The following is a 19,883-nucleotide window of genomic DNA, read 5'->3' on the forward strand; positions in this document are numbered from 1 at the left end:
TTTTATCTATTCTACAGCCAGATTTTCGAAACAGCTTTAAGATTTAAGTAACAGATTTTAAGCAGCTCTTACATGAAAACTTTTAAACGATATTTAAAAAAATTAATTTGTTGATTATTCGAAAAATTATTAAAATTATGATGATGTTCAAGCTTGATTAAATTAGAATCGAAATTAACATCTCATGGCGAAGTGAATGCTGAAGAACGTTAAGAGTTACGAGTGTGCAAATAATAAACTGTCGGATACTAAGACGTAACCGATGAGATTTCACGAATAATTCTCGTCGATCGTGTCGGCACTCGCGTTTTTTCCTGATTCATTATAGCGACGAATGAGCCGACCCGGAGATCGAGGAACGCAATCCGCGGCGCGATTCGATTAATATTGAACACTCGCCGACGACGACGACGGCGCGAGGCTACTGCCAATCGATCGAATCCTAACTTTTCTCGCATAACTCGGAAACTTCTTCATCGCATGCTGCGGATCAATCATTTTTTTCCGCGCATCCCATTACTCCCGATGCAAAGATATTGAGGACACTCGCTCGACTCCGTTTCCGATGCAGCGAGGATTTTTATTATATCGAAAAGAAGAAAACTCGTTTCTCTTTCCTCGTATTAATAATTAGTTGGCTGTCTCTCTTTATTAAATCTGTCACAAAGTGCGATTGAAAGAACGCTTTAAATTAGACACATAGTAAAGGATCTTTATCATTTTTTTTAGATTTCTTTGCATAATATCGAGAGTAAGAACCGAGTATCAATTTGAATTCAATGTGCCAGACGTGAATGATAGTGTATCAGTTTTAAGGAAGAATTAATTTTCCTTGAAACTAATTAATTGTGCAAAGAAGACAAATTTTTCTCGGTACGATACCAAGAAATTAAATCGATCTCAATGCGAGATTTTTATTTTTAATAAATCTCTATGTGTACTCCCCCCTAAAGAAGCGTAGGCAAGAAAAATATCGGTTCCTAAAATATTTAGCAGAGCAAAATATATCGATACCTTGATTCATCGCGAATGCCTCCGGATCCGGAATGCTCGAGAGCGCGTGCGGAATAGCGGACGCGGAACGTAGCGATGCGCGTGTCGCAAAGAATGGCGATCCTAGACTAAAAACAGAACAGCTCCAAGGAATGCAACGCATTGCGGCACACCTTGCTACCGGCGAGTTGACAGCAAGTCCAACACTCGCGCGGCGAGACGGACTTACGACTCGATCATCACGTGACGCGCGTGAGATATGGCAAAGTCGCGCCAATAATTGTCGCATATCCCGACAATTCCCGACGACTATCTTGTCGACCAGCATAACATGTTACTTTCCACAAGATTTCAGCAACGAGCGTTTGAAGACTCGAGCCGACACATGATCGTCTTATATAAATTCGATTAATAAATAATTTAATACAGTTTCCATTTAAATTAATTTATAAAGTCAAATGTAAAATATTTAAAAGATTTAAAATAATGCGTCTGTTTCATTCTACTGTGTATAATATAATACAATATTTTATTCCTCTCTTTTTTTTATAAAAATTATTATTCTAAAATTCTGTCATACAAATGCATTTATATGTCATGTGGGAATCACGTGTTCTTTTTCATTTGACGTTTCAGTTACGTTCCGCGTGTACTACGTCAGTGTTCGACAATGTGGAGGCAACTAGGTTGAGAAATCTGTGCCGAGTAATGGCGTCCGGTTGCAGATCATAAATAACAACAGGTCGCGTGGCTTCCGCGATTCTGCGAAGAGTCGGCGCCGATTTCACTGCATAAAAGCAATGCGGCGATTAATTTTCGCGGACACAAATCACGCTCTCAAGGATCAGTCATCTGATCGATCGGTCGTGAGTGAGCGAGGTGAAACGAAAGTAAGCGGCCATAGATGCCGAGAGTTCAATAAGAATTCCTATCGGTTGTATTCCATTATATTTCCGAAAAAGTGAAAAATGCGTTAAAAAATAGGGAAGGTTCTGAATAAAAAGGGAAAAGGTACACTTTCTCGCACAGAGTCGAGAATTTGTTAAACATGTGGGGGTACATATTGTTTTATAGTACTTGAAATTACACGTTAGGACTTTAAGGCTTAAAGGACCTTTTCGCTGCACATATGTGAACACCACAATTCACTTGCCATCATTATCATGTTTTAATAATTATGATGTTTATATTCAAAAAATTATGCTAATAAAAATTATATTCAATTTGCAGTAATGAATTATCACTTGTAATTTTTATATATAAATAAGCATTGTATTATTTTGTATTTTTCTATATTTTTAATATAACTTTTTTATTAGCTTAATTTTAGTTTAATAAATTATTCATTGTTAAATTAATTAATATTAGACGATCGTAAGATGTACCCACCTCAACTTCGAGAATGTCTTTTGAAGAATTTCTCGCAAAAATCTTTCAAAGTCGACGCCTATGCTTCTGAAGGGAAGGAAAAAAGGCAAAAGGCGTCTCAATGGCGACACGAGCCCGCTCCGTGGAAACTGGCTCTCGAGGAAAACCTCATTCAATTCAATTCTAATGTCGCAGAACAGAATCGAGTACTCGATCTCGAAATAGCGGCCTGAAAGCTATTCCGCTCGGCATTTACGATCGTTCCGAATGATGAGAGTATATTCTCACTATGCGAAGATTGACGAGACGAATTGTGATTTTTAAAAGGAATCCGGAAACTAGAGATTCCTGGAAGGTACGAAAGGTGAACCTTTCGTAGACCAGGATCCGCGGAATAACGTATAGATATTATGGGCATGTTCCGATATACACTGCCAGTACTGAAAAGCTATAGTTTACGTTATATTATATATTTTCAGTACTGGCAGTAATATCGGAACATGGGGTAGGTATATAAAATATGCAAAGCGGATGCAAAATTCAAAGAATCTAAGGATCAAAGGTACGTTGAATTTTGGGGTGAAATAGCTTTCGTAAAATACTTGTAATAAATGTTAAGGCATTTATGACGTTTATCGTAGTATCGTAATCGTTCTAGATAGCTCGCGTCGAATCTGGCATTCGGGAAATGCACGGTCGCGCGATCCTCCCTCGAGTCGGCGCGGCGGCGCGTCTCTCATCGCCTTTATTAACATTAACGTACATTCATTACACCCACCGCACGCCGACACGGGGGCAACATTGAGGCTCGTCGACGTATTAGCGAATCTTACGGAATGCTTATGATTTTACGAGCCTCTTTAATATGCGTTTAGCTTCCGCCGGTAGCTCGGGCTCGCGATGCCTCCGGCCTTTCTTCCCTCTCGTCGCGACCATCTCCTCCGACTGCCGCCTCCTCGGTATGCCTCCGTACGACATTTTCTGTTTAACCTTTGAACCCTCTCGAGCCCGGGGCGGCAAGTGCATTCCAGGCAGAGGCGGCGATCGTTGAAAAATCCGATCCACCGAGCCCGAAAACATCTATATCGAATTCGTGGCGAAAAAGAGAGCGATCCGAATCGGCTATTCGGACATGATCGCGAAAAGAGATATTTTTTGTTGAAGAATTATATATTTTTGAAGTTTTTTATATTTTTTATAGATTGATAAATTTTATAAATTTTTTATAGATTTTTTCAGCATATTTTAAGTCATTGAATCTTTAAAATACGCGAGGTTTTGGTTCTCAAAATTTTTAGATCCTTGAAGAGGTATAGGATCTTCGAATATTTGCTCTCCGTGAAATTCAAGATGCAGATATTAAAGCTAAGTAGAAGACGCACTGTCGTCTCGTTTTCAACAGTACGTAGGCGATCACGGTTCACCAAGAGGGAATTATGGACGAAATGCCGAGACTTTTCGCGGATCATTTTTCACTCCTGTAATCGCTCGTCTCATCTCGGCACTCGTGACATTGCACTAGCTGACAGTGACGAATCGACAGTCCTCGAGTCAATCCTTGAGTCATCGGGCAGAGCCAGTGTCTTTCTGTCCGTCGCGTCTCGTGACTAATGAAAATGTCCTGCTAGCTCGGAAATGAGAAATAAGAAGGGCACCATTCCCACATTATCTTTCGCGCGATTGCATAGCGATTAACGATTAGCGACGCATTGAGATAAGTTTGTGTCGATTTAAATTGGATAAGAGATAAAATAATATGAGATATATATATATATATATATATATATATATATATAAATATTGTGCTCGATTCTCATAAATTTAAATTTCTTGAATCCGATAAAATGATAAAAATGTTTACTTAATTAACAATCGAGTAATAAATGTGTTAATATTTTTAATTATTTTAATTATTGCATTTTAAATTAAAATTTATAAAATAATGTTAAAATACAGCAGATCGTTTCTATTAATATTCATATCTTAAGATGACTTCCGCTAATTCTTCGAGGTAATGATTCCGTCAAAAATGCAAGTCGCGACTGCCATGCTTGTTGGAACGCGCAGACGCGACGCGATAATTGCGAAACACAATATAATTGCACGATATAATTGCCCCTTTGTTTCTTCAATTACACGTCTAGACTGGCGGTTGGCGCGTATGTGACTGAAGAGGGAAAAAAAAAGGGAATGAAACGCCTCGTCGGGAAGAAGAAAAGGCGAGATACGCGACCGGTAAAAATTTATGATGGCTAAGAATTTTTATAAAATTATCTTTCTCTTTTTTCTCTCTTTTTTTCGCACGTGGATGCTTGCGCGAAAAAATGTTACAGAAATAAAGAGAATATTATCTAATGCGTAATAAAAACCTATATAAGTTTCAAGCCAGTTCTCTTAACTGTTTAACTCCGATTTTATTTATCTTGAAACACTAATAAGAGTTTAAAATATTAAAAAAAATATGATATTCACAAAAATGGTAATTTTAAATTAAATATAAAATTTTGGATTGCTATTTTAATTATAACAACCATCGAGATTTGTTAATAATTTTGCAGCTTTACGTTTAAAGCTCGATTCCTTGGATTCTTGGAATGTTGACTCTTTCGGTCCACGACTTTGTTGAGTCCTTGAATTCTCGGATCATCGTATCCTAACGTGCGCAGTAACTCAATGAGTTAATCTCCGATCAATTAACAGTGAATTCTGTGTTTGCGCAGGTACTTAGGTAAGAATTTCAATTAGTGGACGAGGGAGATGGGGAGGAAGGGAGGAGGAGGGACACGATCGAAGGACTAAGACAATTAACGGAGAGTTCGCCGAACAGGGTCGCGCTTCCGGGTTTTAACGAATCAACTACGGATTAATCGGATTCGTGATTTTCTTCGCACGTGAACCTTCTTTCTCTCGAATCGAGTGTCAAACGAGTGGTGGCCGCATTAACGCATAATTGAGCCATCGTCGCGACCTCTCTAACTGCATTCGTTACAAGATATGTGCCGAGATACTTTCATACACGAGAGGTATGCATCTCGCCTTTTTGCATTAACTCTCGAGAGATTTTCCCGTCTTAGATCTAAATATTTCCCAACGCAATAAAAATTCTTTTCATTTTTCATTTTATTACATTAGAGAATAGAAAAAAAATATAAAAATTAAAATATTTTAATACTAAATAGTTTATTTATATATCTGTCGCATCGTTGATAACTGATAAGGCTAACAGAGTTGCGTAACAATATATTTTTGTATGCTTTTTATCGAACGATAAGGGTTTGGCGAGCATTAAGGTTAAAGAAGATGCAGAGGAAAGGGTGCTTTGTGGTAAGTTTTTCGCCGAAAATGGGGAAATTTGCTGGCTGATGAAGCGAGCGAAGGAAAGTTTATGAGCCCGTCCGAACGGGCGGCTAATTTTTAAACAAAGCCTAATTTCCGCAACTTCATAGCATAGTCGCGGTCGTTATTACTTGCCGGGATAATAAATGATTATTACGCCGTCGCGAAGAAAGGGCAAGATGAGGATGCGGAAGTGAAAGGAGGGTGGGCGAAACGCTTTGATGTCTTCTCGCTCGGGTGGAAGCAAACCGAGCGACAAACTCTTCGATATTCGGACGATGAAGAGCACTTTCTCGTCCTGGGGAGAGGTCGGGAGGCGAAAGACCGCGGTACGGATGCTTAGAGAGTCCTTCCCCCCGTCCTCACCTTCTAACAGCTGATTATCCCTTCCTTCGTGTTAAATATATTTCGGAGTGTACCTTGCCAGATTACACTTTCATTGTGCTTTCGCTCTCTTTATAATCTCGATCTTCTCTTTCGTTCCCAAAATACACGCTCTTGTCCCTCCCCCGTTCTCCTCCTCGCTCTCCAAAATTTCTCTCTATCTTTCTCTTTTCTCGCCCTTTTCCTCGCCGACAGGTCGTCAATGAAATAACTGCGAACGGCGCTGCCAGACATGTGAAATTGATGAAAGTATGCGCGCTGCACGCATTCCGCTCGGGTTTGCCGTCGCGCGGAGCGGAGCGGACTCGCGCGAGTACCTATGACGACGACCTTTCTGTGCTCTCTTTCTCTCCTCTCTCTGTTCTTTATTAATGAAAGAACATTCCCGGCGAGATTCTAGTCCCTGTGCGCAAATAAAGAGGAATCTCGCGCGGAAATCAACTCGTTCGCGCGAATGAATGAAAAACAGATGGGTACACGTGAAACCCAAAATCCATCTCTCGCTCTCGTCTTTTGATCCCTTTGAACGGGGGGCGAGACCCAAGCAAGACTGCCATATGCATTTTAATGTCGACGACTTTGGATACATCCAATTACGAAGCTCGTCGCGATCTCGCGAGTTATTCGCGTCAGCCGGAATCTGCATCGATCAAGCCGCTAATAAAGTCGGAGGCCGACCAAATATTTTGTCAAGGACTTGACGTGCGAGCAACGCAAAAGCATCCGTGTTAATTTCCCCTTGTGTTATTATCTATATGAATAATTTCAAACAAAGATTCTACAATCCTGAAATTTTAAGTTCTCGCGAGTTCCTCTTTTCGATCAGAATATTCAAGAAGACTGAATTTGACAATTAAAATACATTGAATTTTAGTTAATTAGAAGAGATTAAGAATTAGATAATTTATTATTTAAAATCCTACATTTTCTTTAAGCGAAGGTTAACGTATTCACTTCTCTCACTTAACTTCAAAAGGTGAAGGGTCAAAATTTCACGGTGAAAGAGTCGACACTTCATCTTCCTGGGACAAACTGGAAGGAAAAAGACAAAAACCAAAGAAAGAGAAAGAGAGAGAGAGGGGCAGTTTCGGCCTTCGGGCCCCGTGGAGACCCGCTGCGCAAAGATGTACGGATAAGGGGATATAAATGGGTCCTCGCCGCAGTCCGAGGGCAAATATAGACCAACATAGGACATTAGGGGGAAAGGATTCCCGATGAGCTGAACGGGACCGAATAGCACTGGTATGGAAATGCGATCGGTCTTTAAACGTCGAACCGCGCACAGCTATGTTAATTCCCGCGCGTGTTAGCCAAGGTGTAACTTCTGTTTATCTTCGTATCGGTTCCCCGGCCAGATTTAACGAATACGGACAGACCACCTTCGAGAAACGAGAAAATCAGTCGCACACTGTTCTCGGTAAAATCGTGTAATTCCTTGTTCATCTGTAGTACAAATACGTTTTATTTTTCTGACGTGAGATGTAAAGTATGCTTAATATATTCGGCGATTGTTTTTCTTCGTTACATAGATTTAGATTTCAGTTGTATAAAATCGAAGATAAATGTGAATTTCTCAGATGAATTTCTCACTGATAAATATTTATTTGATTTTTTAATAGAAAAGATGATAAAATCAAATTTGCCGGAAAATAATGATAATCAATAAAAATATCACAATTATCATTGTTAAAACTAATTAATAATCGATAATAGATTAATTTTTTAGACAACTTTTTTACCTGTTTCTTATGTGTTTTAGAGAGAGAGAGATATCCCGCAATTATGTGTAAAATATTGCACGAACTTTCGAAATATCTCGGAGTCTCGTATATAACGTGTGAAAAATGTGAGCTTCGATTCTTGCATCTTCCGGATCTTCGCGCGCGTGCTCATTCATTGTTGAAGGCTCGGCGCATCTCGCCTACCGATCAGATCCGACGTGATGGATTCACTTCGCGTGGAATGGAAACGCGAGTGACGGCTACGAGCGGCGACTAAGAACGGAAAACGAATACACGACAATCGTCCTTTTTCTCGCGCGTCTCCTCGGTACATGGCCCGCAAGCATAACTTATGGGCAAAAGGAGCGAACTCTCCTTGTAAAGCAAATACTGTTAAGAACCGACATTAATGATCCCCATTTATATACCGCCCGGAGAGTACTTTGCGATTATACGAGATTGCCGAAATGCATAATCTCGCAGAGTTGAATTTTGTTTCGGATAATTAGTTGTTATTTATGCACAATCAACAATTCTCAAATCGCTATAATTTTGATAATATTTTAAAGACTCTTACAGATTTTTATTTTGAAAACTCGAATCTGAGAACATTATATTTCAACCTAATGAAGAATCTAAGAATCGGATTTATGAAAGCAAAATCTAAAAGATGTAAAAGCAGAAACTGAAAATCTCAATACAAGAAATATTGATGATCCAAGGAATACAGCATCCAAAAAATTTATATATATATGTAATTTTATAGACCTTCATATATTTTACAGAAATATTGACAAATTGCAAAGTATCTTCTTCCACGTAAGAATTATAAAAGCAGCATTCCCTCTCTACATAGATGTTTAAAAGTGATGTACGCTATGTATAATGCACGTCGGGTTGGTAACGGATTTATTAAGAGAAGGTGAAAAATGAAAATGCTTCGTGCGTGAAGTAGGCAGCTGTTGCGACTATTTGAAAGGAATTTCGAGATTAGAGGAGATGCCGTTGCGGCCAATGAATCATTCCGGGCACGCGATTTCTGGCATTCAAAGGAGGCGTTAAGTGATTAAACGACCAGTTGTCATCGGTGACATTAACATATTACGTTCTCCGCACGTAGAGTTAATGTCTTGTATCCATCCAAACCGCCTGCCGTCACGCGGAAAAGAATTATATATGATGGAGACGACAGTTCTCCAAGAAAGCGTCAAAATGATTGTCAACAAAGAGAAAGGTAGGTCTGATTCTCCGGTAAGAAAAAATACTAGGAAGTTAGTACGCATTCTTAGGCAATCAGATAAATAGCTTTCTAGCTAAAGGTATGACATACTCGATGCAATTTTCACATGTACTTAAACTTTCCAAATGGATAATAAATAATCAGGATGAAAAGTTTGCAATCAGTAGATAAAGACGCGATAAGTCAGACTTTCTGCTGGGCATGAGAAATATCTGTTTTATATAAAGTTTAAAGTTATCGTTCAAATAAATTTATTATTTAAAACCGTGTGAATTCTAAAATATGTTGTATAATATATTTTTCAGATAATATCATGTTAATTGATAAACAATTGTTCCTTTAAAATTTTAACAACAAAAATTTCTAAAAAGAATTAATAGTAATTTTTGTGTTTTAAACATGTCAAAATATGAAGTTTAAATTCACTAATAAACATCGATGAATGTAAAAGGGAAGCTGCGAAAATTCGGCGCGTTGGAATCAAGAGTAAGGCTTGCAGCAAGGCTTGGACTTAATTTAATGGAAAGCACGGTGTTGGCGTAAAGTGAGTTAATATAGAGGTCCTCCCTCTATGAGGAGCGAACGCTTCTCTAGTTTCTCAGGATAATACAGACACCGCATGCTATGATGCGTGCAATTAAGGGCACACGCGAGAAGGATCCAAGGAACTTGTAATCACAGAATGTCGAGCAGGATGTGTATCTATTGCAAAGACTCATTCAAAATCATATATACAAGACGTCATATTAAGATAGTAATATCAATTATTTAATAAAAAAATTAAAATAATTGAAAAATTATTTTCAATAATAAATTATAGAGATCATAAGTTACTTGTCGAAAATCTGAAATACATGGTTACCGCAGGTTGTACATCGAGTTTAGAGTTCAGTGACATTTGTATCTTTTTGCTTGGTCGATCTTGTTCATTTATGAGATTAAAGAAGTCTATAAGACACAAGGTGACAGCCCATCTTCCAAAAAGTGATTTATGCTGACATGACTAGTTACCGGCTAACTTATGGTGTTTACCGATTCAATTAGGGATACAACCGGCGGCCCCTTAAAACGAGATACATTTGTTTCGACATTAATTTACGGAAACGACCCGCTGTCATAACAAAACTATAATAGACCTTTGGTCGGCTGGCGTATCGCCAGGCTTTAGTGGTCGCATAAAATGCATCGGAATGTTTGCCCGCTACATTGTCCTCGACCGCATTGTATTATAAATTAAATTGTCAAACTATTTTTATCACATTTGTCTTAATCACATATCGCAAAGTATTGCGCACAAAATCGCCGCATCTCGAAATAAAAATTACGCGGAAAATAATTATGTAAAGTGAATGCTTGATAATCGTAACGATAAAATTATTAATTAACGAGTTTGCACTCTCTTTTTTCATGAATTCTTGTGTCAATTAGTTCATGAAGTTTTTTATGTAGTATAGTACACATTAGATATACATATTCTCTTAATAACGTAAAAATTAATATTGATGTTTTAACATCCTATATGTTGCTTATCATCATAATTACGGATACTCTGTTGTTCCTTGCTAACTTCCTAGTTCTTCGGCTTAAAACAAAGTAGTTGTTTGTTAGTTTAAGCCGTCGGAGAGCTTTGGAGAACGTCTTCAAAAACGAACAAAATATCGACAAGCATGCGGCGTTTTTGTAGCTAAGACAATGTAGTCTGAGTATTCTTCCTTCAGCACGACGACGCCGGAACGTCGAACAACGCGTCGCCTCTATATTTACATGCCCCAAAGTCAGTGGCCCGCTCGAGTGATTCATCATGGAAACAGATGCTGGGATCCTAGACCATTCTAATGTTAAATTTTTAGACCGATCCTGAGTCGCGAGTAGAAACTCGAGGAAGTTGAAGTTCGTTGGATTCTAATTCTTTCGCATCCTAGATTTCTACGAATGATATCTTGAATTTTAGTTCCTTCTCTTTCCTCCTTTTTTTTTTAATTAAAAAATTTTAATCGATTAAATTCTCTAGACGTTGTTACATACATGGTCCTCGAGAACCGAAGGGTTGAATTAATCTTCGCCAGGCAATGAAGCGAATGAGAAGCGATTGGACGAAAATATTTTTGCTGGGCTAAACGTTCGTCGTTGACGAAAAATCTGCGGCAACACGAGGACGGCAGCTGGTAGGCGATGCGACAAATCATAGTCTACTGGACAGCCTACACGTCGACTGGCGCTCGAGCGTCCCGCGCAAAACCGAGCGAGCACGTGCAAGCCGAACATAGCAGTGTAACCGGTGGCGGATCTCTAAACTCTCTCTCTCTCTCTCTCTCTCTTTCTCTCTTCCTGTCTCGCGAGTCCTTTGACGGATCACCCTTAAATTTATGAGGCGCCGTTCTGGTCTTACACTCATCTACTTAAACAGCCAGAGTGTCTCAGTATTCTCGACGAGTTCTCAAATGTGCAAAAAACATATAGCTACAGAGCGTCTAAAAACTACTGGTGAACAGAACTGGTGAACAGAAGATCCTTGGACGAATTTGAAAAATATTGTTGAATAAAAATTTCCCTTAACGAAAAACTTGATAATCAGCTAAAATCGCGAGCCTTTCGAGGATAAACGGACGCTGCATCCTGATCAGCTGCATTCGGATCGCACGAAGCGATTAATTAGAAATTGTTCGACGATATCTAAGCGAGAGATCGAGTCGCGAACAAGCGACATTCGTCGGTATCTCTTTGATACATCAACTGCCCGACCGGACCAGTTCTCTGCTTGCCGTCCGGTCCAAATAATATCTGGCCCAACACACGTGTCACGTGGTAGTCGGCAACCAGAAAGAGCCGGCGAATTGCCTATCGATGCGATCGAGGATTTCAGTTCGATCATTTTCTTCGACGCGCGCGTATCCCTATATAGGATATTTTGACGGAGAACTGGCTCTCTCTAACAACGCAGAATCTTAACATTATTCTCATTCTTGTTAATGACAGGTGGCCAAAATATTTAAGCTGAAAAAGTTGCACCTAAGTATACAAAACGCAGTCATCCTCGAAGTTATGTTAGCGCTTCCATCTCCAAGGATGTTCAACTTTCGCTGAACAAGTATCGATTTCGAGCTCTCGAAGAAGAGGAGAATTCTACAAATTCTCATCTTCCTCGGGAACACGCCCGTATATTAGTTTCCCAAAAGCGACAGGTTAATACAATCACATTCCATTAGTATTCTGTTAACGGAATTGCCTAACTAGACGAAGAGGAGAGAAAGTCCTCGGAATCCGCGTCGGTGCGAGAAAATAGACAACTCGCCGCGCGGAAAGGCGATGTCGGGAGAAGTAAAAGGAAGAAATTCTGAAGAGGGAGGGGCGAGAGAGAATTCCGCGGGGTTAAACAGCCGGTATTTCAATAATGGAGTCTTATCGCCGGCTACCGCAGAAGTCCGAGGTCCTCGCAGCGCCGACGAAGTCGGCAGCTGGTGGCGCATTCGAGTCTCAGCCTTCCGAGTCAAGTCGAGTCACCGAGCCTCGACGATGTTTATTAATTCGCTACTTATCCCGCGTACGCGCGGCTCGTTTCTTCCGAGCGATGAGAAAGTAGCTGCGTTTAATATATATCTCTTTAAATTACGTGGTTGCGCTAATCCTCGACGAGATCGCCGTCAAAATCGTCAATATATATGTCGTAAATATACTATTTCATGATATGATTAATCAGTAACTATATATAAGAGTTAAACGATTATTTAATTTTTTATTAATTGCACTTAATATTTAATTAGATCCTGGAGAACGTGTGATGTGTGTATTTATATACGTTTCGTAAAGTATTAAATCTAGCATAATTTTTCTGCCACCAATAAGAGTATTACAAGAATAGATAGATAGATTTTAGAGCTCTTTCCTTAGAATTTTGCCAGGTATGTAGAAACGACGATGTCACGGTTTCATCCCGAACTCTGACGAGAGAAATGCGTCTTCACCGCAACGCGTGTTCATCAAGAATCGCGCGAAGTTATAATAATGTACGGGGAGAGAGAGAGATAGCCCAACGTGTGTCTGGATTCCAGACTTCTGACTTTGCCCGATGTTTGCCGCAGTTAATCTCGCGGTGGTGCGCGTTTCGGCGGGATTACCGGGCGTGGCCGCTCTCTTATGTGCGTAATTGCGTTTAAATATATACACGAGCGAGTGTGGTCGCGCGCGAAATGCGCGCGAGGAAGAGTTCCTCGCGGCGACGAGAGGACGCGCAGAGGGTTGCAGCGCGTGTGATTTGTGGCTTCGGCTTCGTAACAAATAGACACGCGGGCATTTTCTCGGACACCGGGTGTGCGCAAAGTGAACAAAGACAAATGGGCCAGCCGCGCGACGCACGTGACTAACGACGAGCGGGCTGATAGCTGACGCGGGATTTTTTTTCGCCAAAAGATTCGATCGCCATCGATTCTTCACCCTGATGAACTGATACATCTCGAGGGATAAGGATAATTTTAAGCCTCTCGCGAGCTTCTTTAGACGGCAGGTGAAAATTCGATTTAGGGAATATGATTAGTAAAAAATGTCACGATATAATCTTTCCTCACGGTATATGTATAATTTCTTCATTGTTCTTTTCCTTTTGTTCAGGATATCTGGAGATCCTAGAATACGAACGGCCGTGTGGAATCGAGGTTACGAGGATACGATACGGGATCGGCGAGATCTCGGAAGATCTCCAGGGTCTCTGGACGTTTTTTTTTTTCCGCTGTCGCAACAAGCGACTGCGAGTTCGTCCATGGACATGTCCATCTGTCCGCGCGCGATCTGCAATTCAATGCAACCGCCTCGAGCAGAAACGCATCCGCGCTCTCTGACGAGAAGGACACCAATCCGACGGCACAAAAGAAGCGGCTGCCGCTTCCGCGATACTTCCTTCTCCTTGCTCGTCTTCCGCCTCGTGTTCGCCCTTGGATATTATTCTCATTCGTCAGCGATTTGTAAATTAAATTTATTAATTAATAATTTGTAGTTATCTTTCTCTTTAGATCAAAGTCTTATATTGCTGTCAGTTGCGATTGTGTTACATTTACAGAGATCTCTCCCTATGATTAAAAAAAAATATCATCTATAAATTGTAAATGGATCCTTAGGATTTATTGAATATATTTGATATATCGAATATGCCACGTGGTGTATACGTTCGATTGAAGAATGTCTGTATTCTCTGATTGTGAGAAACGAATAGTATTCGCGAGCGGTTACGACAGAATCATCATCATTCCGGTCTTTGGGCAGCCAGATCAGGTCTTAAACCGGGAGCGGCCCGATCGTTTTTTGCCCGATGAGCAACGGATTGTCCACCGTGTGTTGTCTTTACCTGGCGCACGCTCGTGGTACCCGATTCCCGATACCTGGACGCCGTTTTATCTCAGCCACGCGGTCGCCGATCTCCGCCGCCGCGCTGGGTCACGTATTAATTTTTTCGTTTAAACCGGTAAGGCGAGTTCACCTCGATTTCGCGACGATTCGGTGAAAGTTTTGCGCGTCCCTTCTTAGGTCGCTCTGCAACTGCGACACTGACCGTCGATTTTTTTTGTATCGCGCGATGACGTCCACATAACTCGCGAATCGAATGAATCGTTCAATATTTTTGTCTCATGCGATTTGTACTGGAAAGAATTATATATAACGAATGGAAAACTCTAAATGTATTTATTCTCCGCAAAATTAAAAATATTTTAGTTTCATATATACAAGAAGGCTCCCTCTCTCTCTCTCTCTCTCTCTCTCTAATAATGTTTGTTAGTAATTAATAATTTATAAAATTAATAAATTGTTTCAGATAAAAATGCTTCGTTTTGACCATTAAAAAATATTCGAAAAAATTTGTTTGTTCGTGCGATTATATCGATGTAAAAATGTGCGAGAGAACGCATCATACAGAATATGTTTTCTGAGAAGAAATGAACAATAGGTAACATTTATTGCATAATATATGCACACGGGGTCGGATGCCGGGAGGCTGGTAGAAACACCATTTTCCCGTTTAACTGGCGATAAAAAAGTCAACGACTCTCGGACTTCCAGATCCTGAATTTATCGAGACCTCGCAACACCCCTACTTACGGCTCTCTTTCTATCCGTACCGCACCGTTTGATCGTACCGCGGTCGAGGATGCCGTTGCTGTACCGGTCTGAAGTATCATCGTCGTCATGGCGAACGTCTCTCGATATTACCCCATCGTATGCCTTTTATTTTCAATTTTTCTTTCTTTTTATCTCTTACGTACATTGGCGTGCAACAAGGAAAAGTCGGTGCACAGATTCTATCCCAAGCTTTCGACGAATAAATTGCATTAACTATATCATTATCACAAATTATTATCTATTTAATGAAATTAGAATTTATAATCGTCTCTCTACAAGATGGACTTAGGATATTTGGAATAAAAATCATTGATTCTAATGTATAGAAGTATCTATTCAAGCGCTCCTGACAGATTGTGCGAAATTTAAAATGAAAGACGAAATAAAACATTTAAAAATTCCTCAAATTTAAAAAATTTGAAGCATTCTTAATGTACATCTAAAAAGCAAAATAATCCAGGAACAGTTATATTTTAGATTCCAAAGATGAGGAATCTGGGATCCATAGCCACCCTTGATTAACTTCCAATCTAAACGTCTATAAAAATTCGATAATTTAATTTAACAAATGTAATTTTTCGGCATTTCTCTTCGCGTTGCATTGATTTTCGCAGATGATATAGCGAGAAGAATCGCGCGCCGCGGAGAGGGAAGGTTTCGCCGAGATGTCGATGCTCCCTGCTCGGCCGAGCACGACGAAAACGGCGATCGTAGTTCATACCCGGTATAGTAACGCCTTCTCGACTTCGACAGGGTCAGCCGGTCGAACGGGCCGGCTTTTACGACGCGCAGATTGATCGTAATTAATTCGTTTTTCCATACGCGCTACACGGGCACCTTGGCAAGATATCGAAATGCCGCGCCGATATCAGCTGCTCGCGTGATCGCGCCGGCAAATATTGAAAGCGATTCGCGCGATGGGAGCGAGGGGTTGAGAAGGAGAGGAAAGGGCAAGAAGAGACTCCCTACTGTTGGTCTCGCGTTAGAAAAATGTTGCTGCTCATCGTCTGCTGGTCAAGGGGTTAAGTAAAGACGTAAGCGTAAAGAGTCTTGCGTGCTTCTCTCTGGGAACTCCCGTGCGCGCCCGGGAAGCGTTTAAATGTACCGCTCGCTTCGCTTCTTCTTTCTTTTACGGACGAGCGCGCGGTCGTTCCGCGCGCTTTATGGGCGAATTTTCTACGTGACTTGTACAGTGGCGTAGATCCCCGAAATTCGCACCCAGGAAACGCTCCTGCGAGAGATCGATGATGAAAGAGGGTGACCAGAATTCGAGCTCGTTTCATCGAATGAAACGGAGGAAAATATGTGACAAAAATATATGAGATAAAAAAATATTAATAGGATATTATTATTAAAGTAATATTTGGCATATAGTCTTGCAATAATACAATACATATGTAGTTCCAGATATCTCTGTCTCGAGATTTCGATTTTTTGATTCGTACATTTAAATAATTCGATGTATGTACGAAAATTCAACAAAGATATTGATATTATATAAAAAGTATAAATTATTGCTAGATCGAAAATCTTTAAGCCATACCAATGCATCAGAGGCTGCATAATCTCGCTGTCATATATATATATATTTTTTTTCATTAATGAACGCGATCATTAATCTTTATTCGTGGCTGATTTGAGATGCGAGATTGTATAATTCCACTTTCTTGACTTATAATTTTATGGAATTTTAATCGCGACTGTGTCGGCTTCCCGCCTCGCGGCATCGCGATCAACAGGTCGAGTTCCATTCGGCTGCCGGGATCGTTTCACGATTTGAGAAATCGGCGTCGCATTCTGCGGCGATTTTCCGCGACAGGTTGTATAAGCGTTTGCGACAGCGATCTCATAGGTGGAATGCAAAGAACGGCAGGAGAAAGGGCGCAGGGCTCTCTGGCGATCTGGCCCGAGAAACTAGTCCCGGTGGAAATTTATTCCGTCGAAGCGAGAACAACAAATTACCGGACGGTAGTCGATCTCTCCTAATACGACGCGACGGAAATGCCAGAGCTTGAAACTCGGCGCGGTATCGACACTGCGCGAAAGATTGATAACATACTGACAGTTCGCTGAAAAGTAAGTCGATCATTCCGACGATAGTCTCGTTAATTATTAATTATGAGAGAAATAATGACAAGTGAATCAAATTACGCGAATGCAATGCGTTAAAAATATGGACAAAATCTGGGAGGAAAGCCTAGGTAGAAAAAATTCGAGATATTGAAATTGCCTCGTAAAAATTAAACATGCATTTTTATCGAACAGAATTATTAATAAAATCAATTTTATATTGAATTAAATAATATACTTCTAATCATTCCTTCATGCGACATGATAGATTAGAGGGTAGAAGGATCCTGCTTATCGTTATCGCTATTATTTTTCCTCTTTAAAACAGCATCGCGACTAAGTCAAATTGATGAACATGCAGATGGCAAAGCGGTGTCCTTCGTTCTTTAATCGCGAGGGCAACGAAGAGAAGGCGCACCGAGGAAAGAAGGGAGAAAGGGGGTAGGAAAGAGAAATATAATAAAAGAAACCGTGGCAGGAGGCTGCTTTAGCCAGGCCAGATCCCGACGGGACGATAACACGAGGACACATCGCCACCTCGGCGCGACGATCGTAAAACTTGGTCAGGTAAAGGCGCGGTCCGTTTGAGACCTGCTGCTAGGAGGACGGACAGGAGCTGGTTATAGGATAGGTATTATAGTCTCGAACCGCGCGCTGTCGGTCTATCTCTCGCGAGGGATGCGCGTCCCGTACGCGTATCCTTCGGGGTGGTCCTGGCGACGACATCGGTTCATTAATCGGCCAGATACCCGAGAAAAATGTGCTTTTACGACTACTCTTTCTTCCTCACTCTATCTCGCCTTTGCTCTTCCACATTGCTCTCTCACTCTCAATCTCTCCTTCCTTCTGCTCGATCCACGTTGCCACGGTGTCTCTACCAGTTTTGTGAAGGAGGCGCCCGGTGGCTTATTATCGTTCGCCGAGAAGATCGCGAAGGGAAGGGGAACCAGGTAATTACTGGGTAGAACTCGATTAACGCGATACTTGACAACGTTGTTTCGGTTTCGTTCGCGATCGGCGGTCGATACGTCGATTCGGGCTCCGAATTACACGAGTTTATAAAATTATCTGCCCTTAAGTGCCCTAGATTCTACGTATTTTGAATTCTATTAGCTCGAAGTTTAGATTCTCCTCGGATCCCGGATATGTTGAATTCTAGTCTCCTTAAATGCTAGATTCTTCTTCAGTTCTAAAGTCTTCGAGACTAGTTTCAATTTTTTTTTATATGTCGTGAAGAAGGCAGATAAAGTGTTTAAGATGAATATTAATGAAAAATTTCTTGCACATTTTTTATTAGATAAATATGTACTCGTCATTGAGTATATTAAAACAGTCTATTAATTCTACCTTTGATTGTCGAGTGCAAACTGCGTGACATAACTTGCGACTATGTTGCAAGACTGTACAGCGATGCAGTCTCCGAATGTGTGCATTCGCTGCGCGTAGAAGAAAAGACAGTCGAGTAACGAGAGTGCTAATGAAGGATAGCCCGGTTCTTGCGAGCTTCTCTTGCGACCAGCACCTGTCTCTTCTTCGGCGCACGCGTTTCTCCGACGAAACGATCATGCGCTTTGCGATCTCTGAATTTCTTTCTCTATTGCCTAATTTTTTTGCGAGCCTTCGCGAAGATGATATCAGTTGATGATATCAGTTGACGGATTTTATGATTATTCTTAATAAGGCTTTATTTCAAGGAATATAATTATATATTCATATACATCAAGTTCTCTTCAGCAAATCTTTTTCATTTAAACAATGATAAAGACTATATTGATATAATGATACTTAAAGTTTCTTTTAAAGTATTTTTTAAGGAATTAATGAATGTTTGCGGTCTCTCTTTCTCTCTAAAGAATCGCGACACTTCGTATATCATTCTTCGCGAGAGGACTCCTCGCCACGAGTTGAACCCTCGCTCGTTTACTCGGCCAAGCGAGCGGGAACGATAAAGCATGGCGATTTCGGTGCGTCTCGTGAGAAAACGACGCGCATTTTTAACATGCGTCACATCGGTACGCGCCTTCTCGTACGCATGCACGTTGCAACCGACACACTGCGAAAAAACACTAGCGCGGCTATTAATTCAGAGACCACGGGGACAGAGAGAGCGGAGACCGGCAAAGGAGCAAAATGAGCGGCGCTTCTCAGGGCCCTAAATAAAAAGAGAAGGAGAGAGATTTAAATAAAAGTAAACTCGTGTCGTGCCGCGGCCGCGTGAACTACCCGGGCCCCCGAGGATACGAGCCTCCCTCTTCTTCCCTCGGGGAAGCCTCGTTCGCGGAGAACCTGTCCTGTCCGTCTGTCCAGGATCGGCTTTCCCTCTTTGCCTCCTCTTCGCTCGTATCGCGCGCGCTTAACGCTCTTGCCGGATGTTATCTCGCGATCGCGATTACAGGAGAGAAAGAGAAAAGTGGCGAGAACGTCGGGATGTTTGTATTTCTACAATGTCGCTGGAAGATTGATAGATAAATGGACCAACGACGCTCATAACTATATGTCTTTAAAAAAAGAAAGAGAGATATAGCCGGCTTTCTTTGATTAATTAAACTCTGGTCAATATAAAATTATATTTTAAATAAATTTTTGAACAAGAATGCACATAGACGTGTAGAGTAGAAAAAAATTCCAATTTTTAATTGAAAAATTGCAATTAAAAATTCCAAGTA

The 19,883-nt window shown here is 40.8% G+C and overlaps 1 protein-coding gene and 1 pseudogene across 3 annotated transcripts in view; one reads left to right on the forward strand and one right to left on the reverse strand.

The window, feature by feature from the left end:
- Positions 1 to 19,883, reverse strand: part of Vg (transcription factor vestigial) — a 43,388-nt gene that overhangs the window by 19,389 nt on the left and 4,116 nt on the right. The gene's annotated exons all lie outside the window — the stretch shown is intronic.
- LOC145942691 (uncharacterized) lies at positions 7,228 to 8,079 on the forward strand (annotated as a pseudogene).

Source organism: Prenolepis imparis, unplaced genomic scaffold (genome assembly GCF_030444845.1).
Source record: "Prenolepis imparis isolate NDT839.2.m4 unplaced genomic scaffold, iyPreImpa1.0 SCAF_11, whole genome shotgun sequence".
NCBI classification, from domain to species: Eukaryota; Metazoa; Arthropoda; class Insecta; order Hymenoptera; family Formicidae; genus Prenolepis; species Prenolepis imparis.